The 8,767-nt window shown below is 41.1% G+C and overlaps 1 protein-coding gene across 13 annotated transcripts in view; it reads right to left on the bottom strand.

Moving 5' to 3' along the window:
* The window catches only part of Map4 (microtubule associated protein 4), a 124,715-nt gene that overhangs the window by 85,470 nt on the left and 30,478 nt on the right, over window positions 1-8,767 (bottom strand). The gene's annotated exons all lie outside the window — the stretch shown is intronic.

Genomic DNA, 8,767 nt, shown 5'->3' with positions numbered 1-8,767 from the left:
TTTTTTTTTTTTTTTTTTTTTTTGTACCGGGGATTGAACTCAGGACTTGCACTTGCAAGGTAGGCATGGTGCCACTGAGCTAAATCCCCAGCCCTAAACCTAACTTTCAAAAAAATTTTGGCAGACAGGGTCTCACTATGTAGTTCATCCTGGCCTTGGACTCACTACGCAGCCCAAGCTGGCCTCCAACTCATGGCAATCCTCCTGCCTCAGCCTCCCAAGTTCTGGGATTATAAGCAAATGTTGGAAGTACAGGCATGTGCCACCATGCCCAGCTAAACATTTTTTGTGACTGTATGAGATACTTAGAATTGAGCCCAGGGGTGTTGTACCGTGAAGCTGTAACACTAGCTGGCCCCCAATCTTTTTTAAGGTAGGACCTCACTATGTAATTCAGGTTGGCCTTGAAGTCACTATGTTTGAGCTGGGCTCAAACTTGCAGCAATCTTCCTGCCTCGCCTCCCCAGTACTGGAATTACTACCATGCCTGGTTTTATTTTCATGTTGAAAGTTTTGCTAGTTGCCCAAACTAGCTTTGAACTTGTGATTCCCCCCGGCCTCACCCTCACAAGTAGCTGAGATTACAGGCATGTGCCACCATATCCAGCTAATCCTAACTTACTTACTTACTTACTTTCTTTCTTTCTTTCTTTATTTTTGGTACTGGGGATTGAACTCGGGTCCTTCCATTTGCAAGGCAGGCCACCGAACCGCTGAGCTAAATCCCCGGCCCCGTAAACCTAACTTTAAAGGATCGCATAATAAGTTAGCAAAAGCTATAAATGACATCAGCCTCCAGATGTGCAGCTTCAACCCAGAACCCTTCTCAACTCTCACTTTCTCCTAGTGGATGTCTGACATATTACTCACTGAATACATCCTAGCCCAAATTCCTTATGTTCCCCTCAAATCCTACTCCTATAGTCATTACCATCTCAGGTAATACAGATTCTTTTCTTCCATTTCTCAGGCCGAAATCATCGAAATAATCCTGGATTCATGCTTAGCAATGTGAAGTCTCATACCTTAGTAAGAGCAATTCTGGTGGCATGTGTTAATGTCTGATGAAAGTAGGTTCCAGACTGAAGGGAAAAAGCAACTGAAGACTGAAAGTGGATATATCTCTTTCAAAGGAAGGTCAAAGTAAAAGAAATGAGGTAAAAGAAATGTGGAACTGATAGCACTTTCTTTTAATGGTGACCAAAATACATTCTTACTTGGGGCTTTTGGTTTTGCTTGCTTTCTGTAGTCCAGACTGGCCTAGAACTTCCTATGGTATTCCTGCCTCGGTCTCCTGAATGCTGGCATTACACACACGCATGGCCACGCCTGGTTAAAATGATGGTATGTTTGATGGTGATGAAAGGAACAGATGAGCAGAAAACGGAAGCAACAAGTGGCAAAGTACACCCCAAGCAGGACGCAGGGAAGGGGCTCAGAAGGCGGGTCACGTGCCTGGGCCTATGTGGAAGCTCTCCTCTGACTGCCTCCACTGAGTCTCCACCGCAAAGGTCACGGGCTCAGACTAAGAACTGAAGACAAGTGCGTCCAGTCAGGAAAGCGGAAGACTTTACAATCTTTACAACAGCAAGAGAACCCCTCAAGTTAGTGCTCTTCACCAAAATAAAACTCATTTTCATTAATGAACTTAGTATTGATATACCTAAGAATTCTTGACAAATACGTGAATCGTTAGCTGTTAATATAAACAGCACCTATGAAATAGTAAATCAAGCAGAATGCACTCATGAAAACTGTATGATTGTTTGTTTGTTTTGGTACTGGGGATCGAACTCAGGAACTTATACTTGCCAGGCAGGTGGTAGCACCGAAAACTGTATGATTTTGTAGGAAGAACATGGGACTTTAAAAAACCCATGGTTCAAGTTGCAGTTCTGTCTCTACTGACAAAATGATCAAATGCAACTCCCTTGAGGTTTCTAAGCCTCAGCAGGCTCACCTGTAAAGTGAACTTATAGGTAGCAATATGGGACAGAAGACAGTAATCTTACAGTGCTAAATTTGCTAAATGTGAATGACTGTCATTATTCTCATTATTAACAGTAAATTGGTCAACATACATAAAATCAGTAACCTATCACAGACTATAGGGTAACTTAGCTGACCAGTAAGTAACTTTTTGAGAGCACTGGGCTCAGTTTTGCATTGAAAAAGATCTTGTTAAGTCACATTTGTAGAACTAAGACTGCTCCAGACATACTTGTGAAAGCTAAACCGGAAATTTTAGAAACCTACTAGGCTAAACAAAACGAAAGTTAAGGAAAAGGGGTTGGCAGGAAATAAGAGAGACTGTAACCTACAATATGCACAACAATGCCAATTTAAAAATCTAAGACTAGGCGAGAAGAAAATGATTACAACAATGAAAATCAGGTTTTACAGTAGGAAAAAGGCCTATAAATTTCTCTTCCAGTTAAGATTTGTTGAACCCTAGCCCCTGGAATGCTGTATATTACTAAGTCCTAACTCAAAGGACAGAACACAGCCTTCTCTCACTAATCATTTTTCCAAAGGGTTATTTTATGAAATAAATTTCTGAAGCTAATCACATTCTCTGGGATATAAGGATATTCAAATTTACTTTGTTTTGCTTAATCTCTTCCCAAGCAATTGCAAATCATTGTAGCAGGGCAGGAAACTGAAGACACCGAGGGATGTGTGTACTGTGAGAGCAGTGCCGCGGTGAGCCAGCTCTGGGCACCAGCTCTGGCACCATGAGCAAGGATTACCGTCTCATACCAACACTGCCCCCTGGTGCCCAGTAAGGTTGGCTGCAATGTTCCATAAAGAGACCCAGTGAGCAGAACAAAGAAATCCTGCAGCACCTATTTATCTTCTTTCCTGGGACTGACTTAGGCCTGGTCAACTGGGTCCCCTGTTTCTCAGCCTCAGACATGTATCCAAGTCACTCCTGAGCGCTTGTTCAAAACATGCTGAGTTTCTGGTTCTGTCTGGGCCTAACACCAGCACTTCAAACAAGCTCCCCTAGGACCTGAGGAAGCTGGTCAGGGAGCCATATGTGGAGAGCCACCCACTTTTTAGAGCTTTCAATGATACAAACAGCCCACTATGGCACACATTCTGTAAGTTCACCACCACTGCCCTAGGTTAATTTGTTATTCTACAGAAATAAAATTTTGCCTCCAAGACCTCCTATAATGCTAAAGAAAAAGCATTCTCAAGGTCTGGGGATTTAGCTCAGTGGCACCATGTCTGCTTCACAAGCATAAGGTCCTGAATTCAATCCCCAGTACCGCAAAAAAAAACAAACACAAAGAAAAAGCATTCTCTCAACCTCACAACTACTTAAGCACAAAGGGTGCAGGATAATGTAAGTGACCTGTCCACAGATGTGCCAACTATTTGTGACTAGAGTTGAACAATGTGCTAGATGTTCATTTAAACAAGAAAGAGTTAACAGAATTATTACTTTCTTATTCTTATCTGACAGAAAGCATCTTTTGTCTGCTTTGCCTAGAATATAGAGTACTGATAATGAACAATTAATTTTTAGGACGATATCATTTCTAAAACAGAAACAAAACAAAATAAAAATTCAAGTAATAAGCCAGGCATGGTGGCACATGACTATAATCCAAGTACTTAGGAGGCTGCGTCACCAGGTGGAGGCCTACATAATGAGCTCAAAGCCAGCCTGATTGAATACAACAAGACCCTGTCTCAGAAGAAAAAAAGAGTCAAGTAATATGCAGGCATGGCAGCACACATCCAGCACTCTGAAACCCCAAAGTAGAGTCTAGCCTGGGCAATTTAGCAACTTAGCAAGACGGTGTCTCCAAAATAAAAAACAAAAAAGAAAATAATAATAGTATGTCCACAGAAAGGCCTAAAAACAATGACCAAACCAGTAGCAATAAGCATCTGGAGCACTCACATTGTGAATTTGAAATATCACTTGACACCTTCAAAAAATACAGCACCTGTTGCAGAAACTAGTGTTTCCAGGTTTAAAGCAGGAATTGTACTTGGAAGAAAAAGCAACTTTCCTCCACTGTACTAAACAACATAAGGTAGCCCTGTTTCCTTACAATCATTTTAAAGTTGAAAGCCGTTAGGGTGGGTATACAAGAATTAAAGGAAATAAAAACACCATTGTCCAAAGAATTCTATTATGTATAACCAATTCAACTGCGCTTCTAACACTGGATGCAGGAAATGGTTAATAAACTTTCATTGGTTGGCCTGTGACTGCTACAAAATTATATATCAAGAGCACCAGCAACCACTTACTGAACTTATTCCAAGAACAAAAATAGAAGGGTTGGGGATTAAGCTTAGTGGGGCCACACCCGCCTCACCAGGGCAAGGTCCTGAGTTCAATCCCTGGTACCAAATGAAAAAAAAATTCCTTTAAAAACAAAAATCAGAACTGAGGAGCCAGGCGTGGTGGCGCATGCCTGTAATCCCAGCACTGGGGAGGCTGAGGCAGGAGGATTGCTGCGAGTTCGAGACCAGCCTGGGCTACATGGTGAGTTCCAGAGCAGTCTGAACTCATAGTGAGACTCTGTCTCAAAAAACCAAAAAAAAAAAAGAATCAGAGCCAGGGATTTAGCTCAGTGGTTCCACTGCCTGCCTTGCAAGCACAAGGACCGGAGTTCAATCCCCGGTGCCCTAAATGACTGAATGAATAAATAAATAAATAAATAAATACAAAAATCAAGCTTGAAATTGGTATGTATAATGAAAACAATAAAGTCTAGAGCCCTTCCATAATTTCTGAAGAAGTACTAAAAGAAAGACCAACTTTACAACATTGTATAGCAAAACACAAAAATTAGTGTGATAATTTATAAAAATCACTCACTGGGAATTCACTGCAACAGATTCTTACAACGTCAAATAAGGCAGCTCCTTTCCTTTCTCCTTTTATCTTCAAACAGCTCCCTCCCACCTTCTTCTCTCTTGTACTCTCAACTAAGCTTTCTACAAATAATCTTTGGGAAGCTGGGGGGTGGATAAGCAATTTACATATTAATTCTATTAATTCTTTTTTTTTTTTTTTTTTTTTTTGGTAGCGGGGATCTAACTCATTACCTTGAGCTTGTGAGGCAGGTGCAGTGCCACTAAGTTAAATCCCCAGCCCTTCATATTAATTCTTATTAACACCAGAATTATTTTTTTAAACAGACTAAAAAATGCATATGTACAAAATCTAATTGATCCAAAAGAATATACAGCAAAAATAAGTCTCTCCATGGGCCTGGGATTTAGCTCAGTGGTTCTACTACCTGCCTTGCAAGTGCAAGGTTCGGAGTTTGATCCCCAGTACCAAAATAAATAAATACATCTCCTCCCTCAACCTCTACTTCCCAGTCAGTTAGTTCTCCTTCCCAGAGTAAACTTAACCACTATTACAAATTTCTGGAATAGACTTCCTAAATCTAATATATTTTTTAAGTACTTACAAGTTACTTATGTATTAAAAATAGCAAGGGAGATTATTTTTATAAATGTAATAGTTTCTGAAAACTTTCCTTTCAAGAATAGGGTACACAGTTCAGCAGTAGACACCTACCATGCACAAGGCCGAGATCAATCCCTGGGTAAAGCAAAAACAATCAAGCTTTTTTCCTCTTGGGTCAAGTTAAATCTACCTGGATCAAGTCATTTAAGGTAAAGTACAAGGAAATCTATTGCTACTACTTCATTGTGCTTATTCACCTAGGCTTGGGCCCAGATGGCAGAAGTAACGTGAGCTAAAGGAAAACAGGAAAAGAAAAGCAGCCAGCTTCCTAACCGGGGGCTAGAGAATGGTGCTGGGAGGCTTGTCCCAGCCATGACTGCTGTTACTATGATGTTCAATCTTACTATTCACTCTCTTCCTAAAGTTTCTTTAATTTTTAGGTTAGGCAAAGAAAAAACTATATATTAATATGGACTATATAAAAATACTTGTAGATATTCCTATTTTCCAATTGGTTTCTTGGAATATATATATAGATAGATAGATAGATAGATATAATTAAATTTTAAACTCAATACTTTTACTGATCATTTGTGGACACCACCTCCCAAATAAAGCATATGCAAAGCCAGTAGGTTTTCCTTTTCTTCTTAAGCTGTAGAAATCCAGAAGCAACCACACTCCCACCCAAAGAGGAAAAGGTCAGAACCACAAAGTCATAACTTGAATTCACCAGAGAGCTCAGGTGTCCAGGCCACCAAGTAGGACGAAATCCAAATAACCAACCTCTAGGAGACAGATGGGCACTGGCACTCCTGTGTCAGAGCATGTAAAAGAGATGCTGGTAATGTCCAAGTAGGTGACAGGAATTCAACTAATACGTCTAGTGATTTAAAGATGAGGCCTAAAAGGGCTGAAGGTATAGGGGAAGTGGGAAGGGTAGGGGAAAGGAAATAAGGGGCAAGAAAAAATATGAGAAAAGGAAAAAATGGAAACAAAGTCTTTGTAAATAGGGGAGGGTGGAGGGGTGAAGGAAGGGCAGGGGTATGGGGAGAAAATAAGAACCAAGATCTATCATCTAAAGGTACAAGATCCCAATGATGAGTGTAACTGTACTGTGTACTTTAAAAGTACCAATAAACTCAATAAGAAAAAAAAAAAAAGTGAAGCCTAGCCTGAGACCGTCAAGCCTCAACAAACAGAAACAAAGAGTTCACACCCGCTTATAGAACTGTCTTCCCTGGACACAGAAAGAAGTCGCAGGCAGGGTGAAAAGCACAGGTCCCCAGGTGTTGTAGACATTGTAGTCCACACGTAGAGAGCTACCACTCAAGGAAACGTATGAAGCCAGCCCTACCCCATGGACCTTTCTCCCCTAGGCAAAGGGGTGCCAACCCCATCAGGGCACAGGTGAAGACCCCAGCAGCTGGGAGAGTAGAAAAGTGCCCTGTGATGCTGGCAGCAAGAAGAGTCCCGGCCCTGATTCTACACTCACACACCGACAGCAGACCCTGCCACTTTAAGGGGTACAGCAGGAAGAAAGACCCTGCCTCGCTGGTACACAGGACTGAGCAAAAACGGCAGGAATGGACTGAAACAAAACAAAACCCTGCCTACCACGAGGCTGACATTCTTCTGAGAAAGAGAGGCAACAACAGAGAGGAAGACTCTCCTAAGAGAAGAGTACAAATACAAGACCCAAATCTGCAGTGCTGTGAGAACGAGGAAAAACCTTCCAGTTCCTCACTCCCTACTCTAGGCCAAGAAGTAAAGCTCAGGGGCAAACACAGCAACACATCCCAAAACCAGCTCAGCGCCTGCTACAATTCACTCAACCCAACAGACCTGCCTGTGTCTGGCAGACTTGTGACAGCATTTTCTCAAAAATTAAGAAGCCTGGGGCTGGAGATTGAACTCAGTGGTGCCACTGCCTGCCTTGCAAACTCAAGGACCCGAGTTCAATGCCTGGTATCAATCAATCAATCAATCAATCAATAAGCAAGCAAGCAAGCTTGCATGTACACACATAAGAATACACACACACTCAAGGAAAAGTGCTATTAAGAAACAAAACAGACAAATGGTGCACGCCTAAAACCCTGCACTCAGGAAGCTGAGGCAGGAGGATCACTTCAATTCATGTTTGAGGCCAGCCTGGACTACACAGTGAGTTCCAGGCCAGCCTCAACTACATAGCAAGATCCTATCTCAACCCCAGCCCCTAAAAACATATATATATGGGACAACAGATTTTCAAAATATAGCAAACAAAAAACTGATAGGACTGAGCTAGGGATTTAGTTCAGTGGTGCCACCACCTGCCTCACAAGCACAAGGACCCAAGTTCAGTCCCCAGTACCAAAAAAACAAAAGAGAGTTTTACTAAAGGGAGAATTAAAGGGAGGAGACTTAAAGGGAGAACTAAAAGGCACTAAAGGGAGAATTAAAATGATTCTACAAAATGATATACAGACTTCAACATTTTTGTCTTATAAATCATTATGACAGGTATAAAGCTGATGAAGATATAGAAACCCGAACAATACTACCAAACAACTAGACCCCATTCAGTAACAGCCAGCCTGCTACACAGTGAGACCTTGTCTCAAAAACACCAAAACAACAAAAAAGAAAAAAAAAGAAATTTAATTTCTAGCTTAAAGCTTGACAAAGAAAACTAGACACAGATCACAGATGGTTTTACTGATGAATTCTACAAACATTACAAAGAAAAACATGAATTCTACACAAACTGTTCTAGAAAACAGAAGAGAGAATACTTTCTCAACCCATTTTATGAAATCAGCATGACCAACTTTCCTCAAGAATATAGATACATGGGTCAGATATTTACCTCAGTGGCTCCACACCTGTCTGGCAAGCTCAAGGTCCTGAGTTCAATCTCCAGGGGTTGGGGTGAGGAGGATATAGATACAAAAGTTTTCAACTAAATATTACCAAACTCAACTCAGGATACATGAAAATAGGAAACCTCTTTGGAAAGCTTTATTCCACGTTGTAATCCTGCTCTAGGATGACACCAAAGACAATAAGCGACATCTGATTCCAGTCTTAAATTCTAATCTTAAGAACAGAATTTTATGTATCTAACTTTACAAAACTACTTTCAAGAAAAGGCTCCATAGGCATTTTAATTTAGGGAAGTTAAGAAGAAGATTACATGGTGGTTGAAACCTAAGAAGCTTTAGGATTAAAAGTGATCTACAGGGCTAGGGATTTAGCTCAGTGGTTCTGCCACCTGCCTCGCAAGCACAATGACCCGAGTTCAATTCAATCCCTGGTACCAGAACAGAACAGAAC

The sequence above is a fragment of the Fukomys damarensis genome, unplaced genomic scaffold (assembly GCF_012274545.1).
Source record: "Fukomys damarensis isolate Sample0158 unplaced genomic scaffold, DMR_v1.0_HiC HiC_scaffold_12, whole genome shotgun sequence".
Classification (NCBI taxonomy): Eukaryota; Metazoa; Chordata; class Mammalia; order Rodentia; family Bathyergidae; genus Fukomys; species Fukomys damarensis.
The sequence above is the reverse complement of the archived record's forward strand: the minus strand, read 5'-3'. Positions and strand labels throughout refer to the sequence as shown.